The sequence below is a fragment of the Arachis hypogaea genome, chromosome 18 (assembly GCF_003086295.3).
Source record: "Arachis hypogaea cultivar Tifrunner chromosome 18, arahy.Tifrunner.gnm2.J5K5, whole genome shotgun sequence".
Taxonomy (NCBI): domain Eukaryota; kingdom Viridiplantae; phylum Streptophyta; class Magnoliopsida; order Fabales; family Fabaceae; genus Arachis; species Arachis hypogaea.
The window spans coordinates 36,333,322-36,353,072 of record NC_092053.1 but is presented as its reverse complement, the minus strand read 5'-3'; the positions used below and the strand labels follow the sequence as shown (position 1 = coordinate 36,353,072).

The 19,751-nt window shown below is 38.6% G+C and overlaps 1 non-coding gene across 1 annotated transcript; it reads right to left on the bottom strand.

Moving 5' to 3' along the window:
- Window positions 1–9,561: 9,561 nt before the first annotated feature.
- Window positions 9,562–9,665, bottom strand: LOC112774858 (small nucleolar RNA R71). The gene has a single exon (XR_003189316.1). It is a non-coding gene; the product is annotated as a small nucleolar RNA R71 (small nucleolar RNA).
- Window positions 9,666–19,751: the final 10,086 nt, after the last annotated feature.

Sequence of the window (19,751 nt, the reverse complement as noted above, 5' to 3'; positions counted from 1 at the left end):
CAAAAGATAAGATAAGATAAGATAACTAACTTATCTTATCCAAAGAAGGTCACATCTCACTACTATAAATACACTGGAGCACCCAGGTATAACTCATACTCTGATTCTACAATAAACCTGCTTAATACCCGTGCTAACTTAAGTATCGGAGTCTCTTGCAGGTACCCCCCCACCCTCCGGTGACCAAGGATCAGAAGTGCAGCCAGTCCAACAAGTCAGACACAACAGCTCCGGCCGCCACCAGCCAGCCGGACACGTCATCTCCGACCAGTACAGAAGATCTCATCTGAGATCGGCCTACAGTTTCAGGTAATCCTCGGAACATTGGCGCCGTTGCCGGGGAACCTGGAAGTCATCCCATCACCATGGTGGACGACCATGACAACGACCACGATTCAGATCTAGAGGACAGAACGCTGCACAAAAATGCGGACGCTACACCAAAAGATACTCCGGAATCTAACGGAGACAAAAACTCATCACATCCGGGAGTAATAGAAGCGCTTCAAGATCGCCTAAAGCAACTTGAAAAAGAAAGCCAGCATCAACAAGAAGTTGGCAAGGATCTACAAAGAGAGGTAAGGCGATGCCGCGAGTTAAAGGACAAGCTCCTAAAACTCGAAGCAGATCTCAAGGCCAAAACAACTCGATCCGGTCACGAAGACAGCCCCCACAAAGATCAAGACCCATTCACCAAAGAGATCATGAAAGCTAAAGTCCCAAAGGACTTCAAAGCTCCCAACATGACCCCGTACGAAGGCACATCAGATCCAAGCCATCATCTTAGCAATTTCAGAAGTAGAATGTACCTCACCGACGCCTCAGATGTCGTTCGTTGCAAAGCTTTCCAACAACTCTCACGAAAACAGCAATAAGATGGTTCGACAACCTACCTCCAAAGTCCATCTCAAACTTTGACGACCTGGCCAAAAGGTTCCTGGCCAGATTCTCCATCCAGAAAGTTAAGGCCAAACACGCCCCCAGTTTACTAGGGATCAAGCAAGGAGAACGGGAGAGCCTCCGCAACTACATGGAGAGATTCAACAAAACATGCATGGACATACAAAACTTACCAACAGAGGCCGCCATCATGGGACTCATCAATGGCCTACGAGAGGGACCTTTTAGCCAATATATATCAAAGAAGTACCCCACATCCTTAGACGAAGTACAGGAGCGAGCAGAAAAATACATCAACATGGAAGAGAATGCTCGGCTGGGAGAAACCTCAAAATCTGGGGCCTCGTACCGAGACAAAGACAAGGAATCCAAAAGGAAAGAAGATCGACAAGGGGAGAAAATCAAAAAATACCATAACTACACTCCTCTCAGAGTATCCTTGGTCGATGTATACAAAGAGGTCTGCCATACGGAGAAAATTCCCCCAGCACGGCCACTCAAAAGCAAAAGAGGAGGAGGAAACCGGAAGGAATATTATGAATACCACCGAGTTCGAGGGCACTCCACCAACGAGTGCTTCGAATTAAAGAATATCATAGAAAAATTGGTGAGAGAAGGAAGATTAGATCGCTTTTTGGCTACCCGAGATGATGACCAAAGAAAGAGACGAAAGGACGAAGATGACGGACGAGCTGAGCGATCACCTTGGACACCAGAAAGACACGTCCACATGATACACGGGGGATTCGCAGGAGGCAGGATCTCCAAATCATCCCAAAAAAGATATCTCAAAGAAGTATATCATGTCGAGGGAAAGGAGGAAGCACCCGACATCCCTGCAATAACATTCACTAAAGAGGACGCATCCGGCATCATCTCGAGACACGACGACCTCAAGGTCATCACTATCATACTGGCAAATGCCAACCTACACCGCACATTAGTAGACCAAGGGAGTTCTACCGACATCTTATTCAAAACAGCCTTCGACAAATTCGGCCTAGACGAAAAGGAGCTTAGAGCATACCCGAATAGTCTGTTCGGACTAGGAGATACCCCGGTACAACCACTGGGATACGTATCGCTACATACAACCTTCGGAAAAGGGAACCAATCCAGGACCCTCAAAATAGACTACATTGTGGTCGACGTAAGTTCAGCCTACAATGCCCTAATAGGTCGGACAACACTCAATCAACTCGGCGCAATAGTCTCAACTCCACATCTATGCATGAAATTCCCAACTACAGAAGGGATAGCCACGGTAAAAGCAGATCAAAAGATGGCACGCCGCTGTTATAAAGAAAGTCTAAACCTCAGAGGCAGAGGAGAAGAGTTTCATACAATTGAGCTTGGCGGAATTCAGCAACGAGAAGAACTCCGTTCGCAGCCGGAAGGCGAGATAGAGAAGGTTCAAATCGGAGATACCTCGGACAAAACAACCAATATCGGAACGATCCTAAGAGGAGACTCAAAAGAATTACTGATACAATTCTTACACGATAATGTCGATCTCTTCGCATGGAAAGCCGCAGATATGCCAGGTATAGACCCCAAGCTAATGTGCCACAAGTTGGCGATCTACCCGGGATCTCGGCCGATGCAGCAGAAACAAAGAAAACTTGGGCCAGAGCGATCCCAAGCAGTGGAAGAGCAAATACAGGCACTACTAGAGGCAGGATTCATAAGAGAAGTCAAGTATCCATTATGGCTAGCCAACGTCGTCTTGGTGAAAAAATCAAATGGGAAGTGGCGAATGTGTACCGATTACACAGATCTCAACAAAGCCTGCCCAAAAGATCCTTACCCACTCCCAAGTATCGACGCTCTGGTAGATGCTTCCTCCGGATATAGATACCTCTCGTTTATGGACGCATACTCGGGATACAACCAAATCCCCATGTATCCACCAGATCAAGAAAAGACCTCATTTTTAACGCCAAAAGCAAAGTACTGCTACATCGTAATGCCCTTCGGTCTCAAGAACGCAGGAGCTACTTATCAAAGGCTGATGAATAAAGTCTTCTCAGACCACATTGGAAAGATCATGGAAGTCTATGTGGACGACATGTTGATAAAGACACAAAGCGAAGATACATTATTGTCCGACCTGGCTCAAGTGTTCGACACCATAAGGAAGCACGACATGCGACTTAATCCGGCAAAATGCACCTTTGCGGTAGAAGCAGGAAAATTCCTAGGTTTCATGCTCTCACAAAGAGGAATTGAAGCAAACCCGGATAAATGCCAAGCCATACTCAACATGAAGAGCCCGACCTGTGTCAAAGAAGTACAGCAACTCAATGGGAGATTGGCTGCCCTATCCAGATTCTTAGCAGGGGCAGCGATAAGATCTCTCCCCTTCTATGCTACTTTAAGGAAGGGAAAACAGTTCAAAGGGACGACAGAATGTGAACAAGCCTTCCAAGACTTCAAGGAGTTCTTAGGATGACCGCCTATCTTATCTCGACCACGAGAAGGAGAACCACTCGTACTATATCTCGCAGTAGGAAGCCGGGCAATAGCCTCAGCACTAGTCAGAGAAGACGAAAGTGGGCAACAACCCGTCTACTTCATTAGCAAAGCACTACAAGGATCCGAGCTGAACTACCAGAAAATAGAAAAGTTTGCCTATACCCTCATTCTAACATCTCGACGACTTTGCCCGTACTTCCAGGCTCACACCATTAAGGTTCGAACTAACCAGCCCATAAAAGGAATATTGTAGAAAACAGATTTAGCAGGCAGAATTTTACAATGGGTAGTCGAGTTATCAGAATTCGACCTCCAATATGAAGCTCGGACGGCCATTAAATCACAGTACCTAGCCGATTTTATCGCAGAATTCACAGATACCTTGGAGACCCCCACAGAATGGAATCTCTACGTGGACGGTTCTTCAAATAAGACTGGAAGCAGCGCAGGCGTGATAATAGAAAGCAACCAAGGAACCCAAGTTGAGCTCTCCCTCAAGTTCGGATTCCCGGCCTCAAACAACCAAGCGGAATACGAAGCGTTACTAGCCGGTTTGAAGCTGGCTACAGAGGTTGGAGCTAAAAAACTCAACATTTACAGCGATTCACAAGTAGTCACCTCACAGATAACAGGGAGCTATCAAGCCAAAGATCCCACCATGAAAAAATATTTGGATAAAACCAAGGAACAGCTCGGACAACTCGAGGAATATAAAATCTACCACATACCCCGCAAGTAAAATGCCCGAGTTGACGCACTCTCAAAACTAGCCAGCACCAAACCAGGGGGCAACAATAGAAGCCTTATCCAGGAAATGCTACAGAACCCGTCAATATCGGAAGCAGAAAAAATCCTAGCCATCACAAGTTAGGACCAAGGATGGATGACCCCCATAATTAACTACCTCAAAGCAGAGACGCTCCCCACGGAGGAAAAAGAGGCGAAAAGATTAAAAAGGGAGGCACAGTACTACACTATTATAAACAACATCCTGTACAAAAGAGGGATCTCAATACCACTACTTAAATGCGTGCCGACCAACAACACAAAGGAAGTGTTAGAAGAAGTACACGGCGGTATGTGTGGCAATCATCTCGGAGCACAAGCTCTTGCCAAAAAAGTACTTCGAGCGGGATTTTATTGGCCAAACCTACAAAAGGAAGCTATAGAATTTGTAAAGACATGTCCACCATGTCAAAAACATGCCAACTTTTACATCGCCCCGCCAGAAGAGCTCATCAGTGTAACCTCGCCCTGGCCATTTGCAAAATGGGGACTTGATCTTCTCGGACCCTTTCCCCAGGGATCAGGACAAGTAAAATTCCTCATAGTCGGAGTAGACTATTTTACAAAATGGATTGAGGTAGAGCCCCTAGCCAGCGCCACCACTCAAAGAAGTCAGAAATTCCTATACAGGAACATTGTCACGAGGTTCGGGGTTCCATACTCCATAACCACAAACAATGGCACTCAATTCACAGACGCATGCTTCAGGAGACTAGTAGCCGACTTAAATATAAAGCACCAGTTCACCTCCGTCGAACACCCTCAAGCCAATGGACAGGTCGAAGCTGCCAACAAAGTCATATTGGCAGGGCTAAAATGGAGACTACAAGATGCAAAGGGAGCTTGGGCCGAAGAACTTCCGCAAGTCCTATGGGCATATCGAACGACGCCACACTCCATGACAAATGAATCACCCTTTCGACTAGCATACAGAGTGGAGGCAATGATCCCAGTAGAGATCGAGGAAGGGTCACCCAGAGTAGTTCACTACAATGAAAAGGCCAACTCTCAACTTCAGAAGGAAGAACTCGACCTACTACCTGAAATTCGGGAAAGGGCTCGAATCAGGGAAGAAGCACTAAAACGTCAAATGGCTTCCAGATATAATCAAAAGGTATTGCCAAGAAGTTTCACAGAGAACGACCTCATCCTAATCCGAAATGATATTGGAACAACTCGACCAGGAGAAGGAAAGTTGGCAGCAAATTGGAAAGGACCCTACCGAGTTGTAAAAGTACTCGGAAAGGGCTACTACAGACTGTCCGAACTCGATGGACGAGAGCTCCCCAGATCATGGCACGCCTGCAACCTAAGAAGGTACTATAGCTAGAGAAGGTAAAAGATCTCATCATAGGATGCACTCTTTTTGTGATGAGCGGATAAATTATACGCTTTTTGGCATTGTTTTTAGTAGAATCTAGTTACTTTTAGGGATGTTTTCATTAGTTTTTATGTTAAATTCACATTTCTAGACTTTACTATGAATTTGTGTGTTTTTCTATGATTTCAGGTATTTTCTGGCTGAAATTGAGGGACTTGAGCAAAAATCAGATTCAGAGGTTGAAGAAGGACTGCTGATGTTGTTGGATTCTGACCTCCCTGCACTCAAAGTGGATTCTCTGGAGCTACAGAACTCAAAACGGCGCGCTTCCAATTGCGTTAGAAAGTAGACATCCAGGGCTTTCCAGCAATGTATAATAGTCCATACTTTGAACGCGTTTAGACGACGTAAAATGGCGTTGAACACCAGTTCTACGCTGCTGTCTGGAGTTAAACGCCAGAAACAAGTCACAAACCAGAGTTGAACGCCAGAAATACGTTACAACCTGGCGTTCAACTCCAAAAAGAGCCTCTGCACGTGTAACATTCAAGCTCAGCCCAAGCACACACCAAGTGGGCCCCGGAAGTGGATTTATGCATCAATTACTTACTTCTGTAAACCCTAGTAGCTAGTTTAGTATAAAAAGGACTTTTTACTATTGTATTAGCAGTCTTGGTTACTCCGATTCCCCTCTGGGGCCGAGACCAATGAACTCCATTATCACTTATGTATTTTCAAACGATAGAGTTTCTGCACTCCATAGATTAAGGTGTGGAGCTCTGCTGTTCCTCAAAGATTAATGCAAAGTACTACTGTTTTTCTATTCAATTCAACTTATTCCGCTTCTAAGATATTCATTCGCACTTCAACCTGAATGTGATGAATGTGACAATCATCATCATTCCCTATGAACGCGTGCCTGACAACCACTTCCGTTCTACCTTCGATTGAATGATTATCTCTTGGATCTCTTAATCAGAATCTTCGTGGTGTAAGCTAGATTGATGGCGGCATTCATGAGAGTCCGGAAAGTCTAAACCTTGTCTGTGGTATTCCGAGTAGGACTCTGGGATTGAATGACTGTGACGAGCTTCAAACTCGCGAGTGCTGGGCGTAGTGACAGACGCAAAAGGAGGGTGAATCCTATTCCAGTATGATCGAGAACCTCAGATGATTAGCCGTGCTGTGACAGAGCATTTGGACCATTTTCACAAGAGGATGGGATGCAGCCATTGGCAAGGGTGATGCCTCCAGACGATTAGCCATGCAGTGACAGCGCATCGGACCATTTTCCAGAGAGGATCAAAAGTAGCCATTGACAACAGTGATGTCCTTACATAAAGCCAGCCATGGAAAGGAGTAAGACTGATTGGATGAAGACAGCAGGAAAGCAGAGGTTTAGAGGAACGAAAGCATCTCCATGCATTTATCTGAAATTCTCACCAAGGATTTACATAAGTATTTCTATCCTTATTTTATTATTAATTTTCGAAAACTCCATAACCATTTTATATCCGCCTGACTGAGATTTACAAGATGACCAGAGCTTGCTTCATACCAACAATCTCCGTGGGATCGACCCTTACTCGCGTAAGGTTTATTACTTGGACGACCCAGTACACTTGCTGGTTAAATGTGCGAAGTTGTGATAAAAAGTTGAGATTACAATTGAGCGTACCATGTTGATGGCGCCATTGATGATCACAATTTCGTGCACCAAGTTTTTGGCGCCGTTGCCGGGGAATTATTCGAGTTTGGACAACTGACGGTTCATCTTGTTGCTTAGATTGGGTAATTTTCTTCTTATTTTCAAAACGTTTTCAAAAAAATTCTTTCAAAAATTTCTCCCGTGTTTTCGAAAAAATTTAAAAAAAATGTTTTCAAAAATATATTTTTCTTCAGAATTTTTAAGAATGAATTCTAGTGTTTCATGAAACATATTGAATCCTATCTGGCTGTAAAGCCATACCCAAACTGCTTTGGGATTGGTCTTCAACTAATCACCTCAATGGATGTAATTTACATGCTAGAGCTTGACTGGCTATTAAGCCATGCCTAACCCTCAGATTGGAGCTTTAGACTAAGAATTGAAGATTCCTGGAATTCATATTAAAAATTTTGGAATCCTTATTTTTTCTTTTTCAAATAATTTTCGAAAAAACCAAAAAAAATCATAAAATCATAAAAAATTCAAAAATATTTTGTGTTTCTTGTTTGAGTCTTGAGTCAATTTCTAAGTTTGGTGTCAATTGCATGTTCGTCTTGCATTTTTCGAAAATTCATGCATTCATAGTGTTCTTCATGATCTTCAAGTTGTTCTTGGTAAATCTTCTTGTTTGATCTTGATGTTTTCTTGTTTTGTGTCTTTTCTTGTTTTTCATATGCATTCTTGCATCCATAGAGTCTAAACATGAAAGATTTCTAAGTTTGGTGTCTTGCATGTTTTCTTTGCATATAAAAAAATTTTTCAAAAATATGTTCTTGATGTTCATCATGATCTTCATAGTGTTCTTGGTGTTCATCTTGACATTCATAGCATTCTTGCATGCATTCATTGTTTTGATCCAAAATTCTCATGCATTGCATCATTTTTCATGTTTTCCTCTCTCATCATTAAAAATTCAAAAATCAAAAAAATATCTTCCCCTTTTTCTCTCTTAAATTTCGAAAATTAGATTTGACTTTTTCAAAAAAATTTTAAAATCTAGTTGTTTTTATGAGTCAAATCAAATTTTCAATTTAAAAATCTTATCTTTTTCAAAATCTTTTTCAAAAATCAAATCTTTTTCATTTTTCTTAGTTATTTTCGAAAATTATAAAAATATTTTTCAAAAATCTTTTCTTAATTTTATCTCATAATTTTCAAAAATAACATCATCAATTAATGTTTTGATTCAAAAATTTCAAGTTTGTTACTTGCTTGTTAAGAAAGATTCAAACTTTGAGTTCTAGAATCATATCTTGTGATTTCTTGTGAATCAAGTCATTAATTGTGATTTAAAAAAAAATTAAATCTTTTTCAAAATCTAATTTCAATCATATCTTTTCAAAAATATCTTCTTATCTTATCTTTTTCAAAAATTTGATTTCAAAATATCTTTTCTAACTTTCTAACTTCCTAACTTCTTATCTTTTCAAAAATTGTTTCAACTAACTAACTAACTTTTTGTTTGTTTCTTATCTTTTTCAAAACTACCTAACTAACTCTCTCTCTCTCTAATTTTCGAAAATCCCTTCCCTCTTTTTCAAAATTTCTTTTTAATTAACTAATTATTCTAACTTTTGATTTTAAAATTTCGAAAATTACTAACCTTTTTCAAAAACTATTTTCGAAAATCACTAACCCTTTTTCAAAAATAATTTTCGAAAATCCTTCTCCCTCATCTCCTTCTAATTATTTATTCATCTACTAACACTTCTCTTCATCTCACATCACTGCTCCTATCCTTACCCTTGTGTTTGGATTCTTCATTCTTCTTCACCCCTATTCCTTTTCTTCTTCTACTAATAATAAGGAACCTCTTTACTGTGACATAGAGGATTCCTCTTCTTTTCTTGTTCTCTTCTCTTTCTTATGAGCAGGAACAAGGAAAAAGGCATTCTTGTTGAAGCTGATCCAGAACCTGAAAGGACTCTGAAGAGGAAACTAAGAGAAGCTAAATTACAACAATCCAGAGAAGATGGCAGCCGAACCCAACAACAATAATGCAAGGAGAATGCTTGGTGACTTTACTGCACCTAATTCCAATTTACATGGAAGAAGCATCTCCATTCCTGCCATTGGAGCAAACAATTTTGAGCTTAAACCTCAATTAGTTTTTCTGATGCAACAGAACTGCAAGTTTCATGGACTTCCATCTGAAGATCCTTTTCAGTTCTTAACTGAATTCTTGCAGATATGTGATACTGTTAAGACTAATGGAGTAGATCCTGAAGTCTACAGGCTCATGCTTTTCCCTTTTGCTGTAAGAGACAGAGCTAGAGTATGGTTGGACTCTCAACCCAGAGATAGCCTGAACTCTTGGGACAAGCTGGTCACGGCTTTCTTAGCCAAGTTCTTTCCTCCTCAAAAGCTGAGCAAGCTTAGAGTGGATGTTCAAACCTTCAGACAGAAAGAAGGTGAATCCCTCTATGAAGCTTGGGAGAGATACAAAGGACTGACCAAAAAGTGTCCTTCTGACATACTTTCAGAATGGACCATCCTGGATATATTCTATGATGGTCTATCTGAATTGGCTAAAATGTCATTGGATACTTCTGCAGGTGGATCCATTCACCTAAAGAAAATGCCTGCAGAAGCTCAAGAACTCATTGACATGGTTGCTAATAACCAGTTCATGTACACTTCTGAGAGGAATCATGTGAGTAATGGGACGCCTATGAAGAAGGGAGTTCTTGAAATTGATACTCTGAATGCCATACTGGCTCAGAACAAAATATTGACTCAACAAGTCAATATGATTTCTCAGAGTCTGAATGGAACGCAAGCTGCATCCAACAGTACTCAAGAGGCATCTTCTGAAGAAGAACCTTATGATCCTGAAAACCCTGCAATAGCAGAGGTAAATTATATGGGTGAACCTTATGGAAACACCTATAACCCATCATGGAGAAATCATCCAAACTTCTTATGGAAGGATCAAAAGCCTCAACAAGGCTTTAATAATGGTGGAAGAAACAGGTTTAACAATAGTAAACCTTTTCCATCATCTACTCAGCAACAGACAGAGAACTCTGAACAAAATACCTCTAATTTAGCAAACTTAGTCTCTGATCTATCTAAGGCCACTGTAAGTTTCATGAATGAAACAAGGTCCTCCATTAGAAATTTGGAGGCACAAGTGGGCCAGCTGAGTAAAAGGATAACTGAAATCCCTCCTAGTACTCTCCCAAGCAATACAGAAGAGAATCCAAAAGGAGAGTGCAAGGCCATTGAATTAATTACCATGGCCGAACCTGTAAGGGAAGGGGAGGACATAAATCCCAGTGAGGAAGACCTCCTGGGACGTCCAGTGATCAATAAGGAGTTTTCCTCTGAGGAACCAAAGGAATCTGAGACTCATCTAGAGAACATAGAGATTCCATTGAACCTCCTTATGCCATTCATGAGCTCTGATGAGTATTCCTCTTCTGAAGAGAATGAGGATGTTACTGAGGAGCAAGTCACCAAGTACCTTGGTGCAATCATGAAGCTGAATGCCAAATTATTTGGCATTGAGACTTGGGAAGATGAACCTCCCTTGTTCACCAATGAACTAAGTGATCTGGATCAACTGACATTGCCTCAGAAGAAACAGGATCCTGGAAAGTTCCTAATACCTTGTACCATAGCACCATGACCTTTGAGAAGGCTCTATGTGACCTTGGTTCAGGGATAAACCTCATGCCCCTCTCTGTAATAGAGAAACTGGGAATCTTTGGGGTACAAGCCACTAAAATCTCATTAGAGATGGCAGACAATTCAAGAAAACAGGCTTATAGACAAGTAGAGGACGTGTTAGTAAAGGTTCAAGGCCTTTACATCCCTGCTGATTTCATAGTCCTAGATACTGGGAAGGATGAGGATGAATTCATCATCCTTGGAAGACCCTTCCTAGCCACAACAAGAGCTGTGATTGATGTTGACAGAGGTGAACTAGTCCTTCAATTGAATGAGAACTCCCTTGTGTTTACAACTCAAGGTTATCCTTCTGTAAACATGGAGAGGAAGCACAGTAAGCTTCTCTCAAAACAGAGTCAACCAGAGCCCCCACAGTCAAACTCTAAGTTTAGTGTTGGGAGGCCACAACCAAACTCTAAGTTTGGTGTTGAACTCCCATATCCAAACTCTAAGTTTGGTGTTGGGAAGTCTCAACAATGCTCTGAACATCTGTGAGGCTCCATGAGAGCCCACTGTCAAGCTATTGACATTAAAGAAGCGCTTGTTGGGAGGCAACCCAATTTTTATATATCTAATTCTATTTTTATTGTTTTTCATGTTTTATTAGGTTCATGATCATGTGGAGTCACAAAATAATTATAAAAAGTAAAAACGGAATCAAAAACAGCAGAAGAAAAATCACACCCTGGAGGAAGACCTTACTGGCGTTTAAACGCCAGTAAGAAGCATCTGGCTGGCGTTCAACGCCAGAACAGAGCATGGTTCTGGCGCTGAACGCCCAAAATGGCCAGCATCTGGGCGTTTGAAAGCCAGAATTGCACCCTGGAGAAGAGCTGGCGCTGAACGCCCAGAACAAGCATGGTTCTGGCGTTCAACGCCAGAAATGGGCAACAAATGGGCGTTCAACGCCCAGAACAAGCACCAATCTGGCGCTGAACACCCAGAGTTGTGTGCAAGGGCATTTTGCATGCCTAATTTGGTGCAAGGTTGTAAATCCTTGAACACCTCATGATCTGTGGACCCCACAGGATCACCTCAGGATCTGTGGACCCCACAGGATCCCCACCTACCTCCACTCACTTCTTCTCACCCCTCTTTCACACAATCCCATAAACACTCTTCCCCAAAACTCTTCACCAATCACCTCAATCTCTCTTTCCTATCACCACTTCACCACTCACATCCATCCACTCTTCCCCATAAACCTACCTCATAAACTCCACCTACCTTCAAAATTCAAAATCAATTTCCCACCCAAAACCCACCCTTATGGCCGAACCTTACCCCCCTCCCTTCCCTATATAAAGCCCTCCATTCTTCTTCAAATTCACACAACACAACCCTCTCTTTCCCTTCTTGGCCGAAACACAAACCCTTCTCCCTCTCCTCCATTTCTTCTTCTTCTTCATCTATTCTTTCTTTTCTTGCTCGAGAGCGAGCAAAATTCTAAGTTTGGTATGGTAAAAGCATAAGCTTTTTGTTTTTCTATTACCATTGATGGCACCTAAGACCGGAGAATCCTCTAGAAAAGGGAAAGGGAAGACAAAAGCTTCCACCTCCGAGTCATGGGAGATGGAAAGATTCATCTCTAAAGCCCATCAAGACCACTTCTATGATATTGTGGCCAAGAAGAAGGTGATTCCCGAGGTCCCTTTCAAGCTCAAGAAGAATGAGTATCCAAAAATCCGACATGAAATCCAAAGAAGAGATTGGGAAGTTCTAACAAAACCTATCCAACAAGTCGGCATCCTAATGGTTCAAGAGTTCTATGCCAATGCATGGATCACTAAGAACCATGATCAAAGTAAGAACCCAAACCCAAAGAATTACATTACAATGGTTCGGGGGAAATACTTAGATTTTAGTCCGGAAAATGTGAGGTTGGCGTTTAACTTGCCTATGATGCAAGGAGATGCACGCCCCTACACTAGAAGGGTCAACTTTAATCAAAGGTTGGACCAAGTCCTCATGGACATATGTGTGGAAGGAGCTCAATGGAAGATTGACTCCAAAGGCAAGCCGGTTCAACTAAGAAGACTGGACCTCAAGCCTATAGCTAGAGGATGGTTAGAGTTCATACAACGCTCCATCATCCCCACTAGCAACTGATCCGAAGTTACTGTGGATCGGGCCATCATGATTCATAGCATCATGATTGGAGAGGAAGTAGAAGTTCATGAAGTCATCTCCCTTGAACTCTACAAAATAGCCGAAAAGTCCTCCCCCATGGCAAGGCTAGCTTTTCCTCATCTTATTTGCCATCTATGTTACTCAGCTGGAGCTCTCATAGAAGGAGACATTCCCATTGAGGAAGAGAAGCCCATCACTAAGAAAAGGATGGAGCAAGCAAGAGAGCCCCTTTATAGAGCTCAAGAGGTGCATGAAGCTCATCACCATGAGATCCCGGAGATTCCTCAAATGCATTTTCCTCCACAAAATTATTGGGAGCAAATCAACACCTCCCTAGGAGAATTAAGTTCCAACATGGGACAATTAAGGGTGGAACATCAAGAGCACTCCATCATCCTTCATGAAATTAGAGAAGATCAAAAAACAATGAGGGAGGAGCAACAAAGACAAGGAAGAGACATAGAAGAGCTCAAGGACATCATTGGTTCCTCAAGAAGGAAACGCCACCATCACTAAGGTGGACTCATTCCTTGTTCTTACATTCTCTGTTTTTCATTTTCTATGTTAAGTACTTATCTAAGTTTGTGTCTTATTACATGATCATTAGTATTTAGTAACTTTGTCTTAAAGTTATGAATGTCCTATGAATCCATCACCTCTCTTAAATGAAAAATGTTTTAATTCAAAAGAACAAGAAGTACATGAGTTTCGAATTTATCCTTGAACTTAGTTTAATTATGTTGATGTGGTGACAATGCTTCTTGTTTTCTGAATGAATGCTTGAACAGTGCATATGTCTTTTGAAGTTGTTGTTCATGAATGTTAAATATGTTGGCTCTTGAAAGAATGATGACAAGGAGACATGTTATTTGATAATCTGAAAAATCATAAAAATGATTCTTGAAGCAAGAAAAAGCAGCAAAGAACAAAGCTTGCAGAAAAAAAAATAGGCGAAAAAAAATAGAAAGAAAAAAAAGCAAGCAGAAAAAGCCAAAAGCTCTTAAAACCAAGAGGCAAGAGCAAAAAGCCAATAACCCTTAAAACCAAAAGGAAAGGGCAAATAAAAAGGATCCCAAGGCTTTGAGCATCAGTGGATATGAGGGCCTAAAGGAATAAAATCCTGGTCTAAGCAGCTAAACCAAGCTGTCCCTAACCATGTGCTTGTGGCGTGAAAGTGTCAAGTGAAAACTTGAGACTGAGCAGTTAAAGTCAAGGTCCAAAGCAAAAAAAAGAGTGTGCTTAAGAACCCTGGACACCTCTATCGGATCGTCGATCGGAGCTCCGAATTAAGAGAAAAGTGGAATTGAAGTGATAAAGTGAATAGTGTCAAAGGTTTCTCTTCACTCTCTTCTTCTCTTTGTGCGTCTCTCTAAAAATGGGAAATTACTTGGATTTTTGTTGATAAGGGGGTTATGAGTCATGGGCTTGGGCCTTAATGTGGGTCCGTTGTGATTTTAGCCTATTGACCCTACCTAGGGCCAAAATCTTTAAAATAAGTATTTTGGTTTTTATTCTAAATATTTTTTTGTTATTTTTATGTTTCTATTTTTTTTATACATATTACCGGATAGACTTAAGCCAGTGCAGTTAATTTTTAACGCCGATACGTATTTTTTCGCAATTAATTGTATTTTCGTGCTCAAATTTATTTTCTAAATTAATTTTTTACCGGTAAATTTTCAAATCATGAACTTTTAGTTTCTCAACCTTTTTGTTTACTTTTAATTTATTAATTAATTATTCATTAATTATCTGAGTTTTACATGACTATCATAATTCGACCTCGAGTAGGGACATTATTCATACCCTTACCCAACTTGTGTGGCAAATAATAGCTTGTCACTCTACCACTACTAAGATTATCCACAAATCAATAATCACCCTAATGTGGAATAACTTCCCAAGCAATAAGGGAGAAAATCGCCCATTATTCATACGTACGAGATTCAGGAGTGATGAACAAGTCATCATATCCCTTATAAATACTCCCTCAAACCAGGTATTTTTCATCCCCAATTAAACAATTGATTAAAATTCACTAAAACTCATGAACATAATTCTAACTTTTCAAAATATAATTCTAATTTTTTTATTTTACTCAAAATCTTATAAAAATTTTGACTGAGTCTCTCTTAAAATTTGGAGTTCTCCACCCTTCAAGAGTTCTATTGTAACCAAATATCTATCAACCTTCTCAATTTATTAATTTTTTCAATCATTATTAAGACAATATAAAAAGTCAAAAATCTCAAAACTTAATTAATCATTGTGAACTTAATTAATCATTGCAGACATGAAGATGCCTCATATGAAAATGTAATTTGAATTCACAAGGACAGGTACCACATAAAGAATATGTAAAGGGACTTAATGAACTAAATGAAATATTGAACTTACACATCAATCAACAACACTTTTAAAATTTACTCACATAGTAGACAAAAAATGAAAAAACATAGATGTTATGTTATTTAGTAAAAGAGATATAGAAGTTGAATTCCATCACATAGCAAGCATGGTTCAAAAAACATGAAAAATTCAAAAATATATCACTTAATTAGTGTACAATCCAATTTTACTATTGCAAAAATTTAATACATAGACTTAGTAATCAAGGTAATAAATCATACAAACAAGCATCACCTAGTAACCAAATGCATCATTTATAAGCAATTATCGAGATATAAATAATGAATTCAAATCATATGATGGCCACACATGCAATTCAAAAGATCTAATAATATTCTTAAGGTTATATCACAAACATTAAAGATGCAAAATTGATGCACTCAAATAGCAATTGACAAGCGACAATTTAAAACAAGAATTAATCTTTAGCAAAAACGACCTTAGTGTAGTGAATGAATGCAATCAAAATTATCCAAACAATTTCAGTATCAAAAATCATCAAAATCAGCAGTAAAATAGCAACTCATCAATACAGTCAAGCTTTTTCCAAATAATTTAGTAGTAGAAATCAACAAACAGCTCAATAATCACTACAAGACACACGGCAGATAGCAGCGCTTTATTAGAATCGGTTTTAAAAATAGCCACTATCTGTAGTTTAGTGGCGATTTTTGTGGCAGATTTGAGAGAAGCCGCTATTTGCTTTCTTTTCAGGGTTCAATTAGATGCCCCACTTTCTCAGATCTCTATCTCAATTCTCATTCTGATTTTCTTCACTCTCACTAGTTGCAACACAGTTCTCTTCTCTCTAACTTCCATCATCATCTCTGCACCTCTCCAAAGTTTCTACGATGTGCTAGCTCCTCTGCTTCTTCTGCTTCCTCCTCTGTTCTGCCAGATCTGCTAGCTATCTCATCCGCATATTGTTGTGCCTGGTTCGAATCTGCGGTAGTGACACGAGCATCCTATCACCGTCACCTCCACCACACCCGTTGTGGGTTCTTCTCCTTCTTCCTTTATTTCTTTATTTGGATTGTCATTTATTTATCTTCTTTTTTCTGCTATGTTTTCACATTTTTACAAGAGGATAAGTGCCCCTCACCCATAGCAAAAGGGATCCTCTGTCCCAGATCTGTTCGCTGCTCATTCCTTCTTCCTTCTGCTTTTCACCTTCACTTCTAGTTTTCTCTTTATAATTTTTTTTTCTGATTTTTTGTGCATTCTAAATCCTGGTTCTAATTTTGTTCTTAGGTTTTTCTACTAATTAAATTGATTGTTTTGCTTTATCGAAGAAGAAGAGAAAGCTCAATAGAGAATCTTTTTAGTATATTCAATTCAATATCTAAACCAATTTGTAAATTGCAGTGTGAGAATAATTTTTACAAATATTTTTATAAATTTGTCAGAATCAAGTGATACTTTTTTAGTTTGGAAAGGGGAGCTTAGAGGATAGGTCATGAATCTTGGTTGATATTGTGACTATTAAGCCTACTCATGTTTTTAATGTTGATGATTTCACTAGTGCATTTAATTTGAAGTGGTTTGAGACTAAAAAAACATAATCTATTGGTGTTGATGTTGTTGGTGTCCTAACATTGGCAAGTGCTTGCAAGGGCCATAGTCTCCCTATGATGAATTATGCATTTAGTGGTAATTTTGAACATAAACCAACTTTTAATAATGTTAATTAGTTAAAGGTCTCATTGTCTCATGGGGTTCAAGGGAAGAGAGACGAAGAGCCTGGGACAAATGGACAAGAAAAAGAAAATTCATGTATTTTTTAGCTCGGAGGTGTCCTAGGTTTCTCGCTTTCTTCTATCGACGAAGCTTGTTGTCAGGAAAACATGGTGAGATTACTAAGTGGCTATCATTGTCTCTGGGAAAGAGAGTAACAAAAGCTTTGCTCATCCATTTCTGTCTTGTGGTTAACACAAATGTGTTTAGTATCCATATCAAGAGATCTACACTTTCATATGATGTCCATGTTATGTTTGTCTTTCACTTGCATTCCAGTAACTTGGATTAAGCATATTCCCTCACGAAAGGTTCCTTGCAGGATAAACACTACAAGAAAAAGTAATATTTGTAACAAAAAATTTATTACAAAAAATCAAAATTTTGAAACAAAAAGATTTTGTAACAAAAAAAGGGGCCGTTGTAATATGCCCCGTTACAAAAAGTTTTTGTAACAAAAAATGGAACTGTTACAATTCAAAGTAATATTTTGTAACATTTTTTTCTGATACAAAAAATCAAAAGTCATTACAAAAATGATAACAAATTTTGATCTTCAAAATATTTTTCGTAACAATTTAAACTTTTGTGTCATAATATTTGTTACAAAATACTACTTACTTTTGTAACATTTTTTATTCTTAGTTACAAAAATAGAAAATTCATTTTAAAAAATTTAATTAAATAATTGATATATCAATTAATTTTCCAAACACGCTAACTTAACATTTATATAATATATAATCATATAGATAATTAGAATATCTTACATGTCATTAAGATTCTTTTACAATAAAATAAGTTCTACAAATTCAACTAAACACAACTTTTTCCTAACATAAAATTGTATCATATCGGATTTATAATTCTTGACTCTTCTAGCATATTTCAGTCAATATAAAGTCTAGCATGTTGGCATCAATTCTGTACCCCTACAAATATGAGCAATGAAAACCAAAATTTAAAAATCACATATAACACTATCTTCATCAGAGTAAAAATAAAATTAGAACTTACAAGTTAAAATTAACTAATTCTTTAAGAATCTATTCTCAAAGTTTAAAACTAGCTAATCAAGAATGCAAATTATCAAAAATTGACAATTCAATATATAAACTCGGCCTAATTAATCATAATTCAATTCATTAAATTTACATAAGTATCAATTGTCTAAAAATCACTACAAAGTACAATTTCCACCAAAGTCCTCATAACAAATATACTTGACTTTCGGAAATAGTTTGGAAATAGAGAAGTATAGCAATAATGGAAAAATAAAACCGAATAACAACTTGACAGCTAAGCCACACTATCTTGAACTTTCTTGACAACTAAGCCACACTAGTCCAGAGATCTCTTTTGCCACCTAATTTACCTTTATATGATTTTTTTAAAAACCGGCTACTGATTTAGTACACTTCAGAAAAACAGCAAGCAGTAATCAATTTAGAAAAATCATATAAAATCCATCTTTTGTTAGATTCTCCTAAATTTTGGTGTGGTTGAACTAGAATTATCCATCTTTCACCCAATTCAAGTCCCAGAGAAGTTTTACTTCTCTAGAAAAAGTTATGCCTCTTGAAATATGATTTTATTTTAAGAAAAGAATGCTGTCACAACAGTGAACAACCCTGCTTCCAGAAAGCACAACTTTCTCTACAAAACTCGAATTGTCCTAAAATTTGGACATAAAATACTAGACATCCTAATAATTCACTCATCTTTGGTTTCATCTCCAAAGAGTTTCAGAGTATTGAGATATGTGATTTTGAAGTTTCTGTTCCAGAATTCAGACAGCAATATTTCTGCAGAAAATGACCATTTTCTAAAAATCATATCTCCCAAACCACACATAAAAAAATTCTAAAATTTTAGAGGAACAATTTAGACATATCAAAGTTTTATAGAAAAATAATTTCACCCATTTTGAGTTGCTAGATTACTCCCAGTTTTATTCACAAATTGCTGTCCAAAACTGTATAATTCTGCAACATGTAACCTTAGGTTTTGAGAGGTCAAAAATTGATTCCTAACTTTTCACTCACTCTAACCTTGCATTCTAAATTTCTTTTACCTATTATGACTTGTTAAAAATATTAAATTAGCCCCAAGTACTCAGGATTAATAAATCACCATTTTTTGTCAGTTTTCACATTTAAGCATACTCATATGAAATCAACAATTTCTGCATTACTCAACACAATCCAGCCACAAATCACTCAAACAATTCACATATATTATCATCAATTTACTGCATCATATATAACAAATAGTCTAACATCATCTCAAGTAATCATTAGCATGTATCATCAATTAATTCAATCATGAAACTTGGCTTTTAGCCTTTCAACAAATTTTGCACTCTAACAAATAGAATTTTCAGCATCATCATCATTTAATAAATCAAACACAGCATCATTCAATCAGTTTAAACAAAAAAAGTTTTCTAAAGTTGCAACTAGCTTTTGATTTCTTAGCCCCTTTCCTAGCTTGTTTTATTTCTTAACTTTCATCATTCTCAAAGGTCATCATGCAGTGGTATTTATTTGCACACAAAAAAGTATAAATAGAAATTAACTAAACCAAAATAGTAGTAACATCACAAAATAAGTTGAA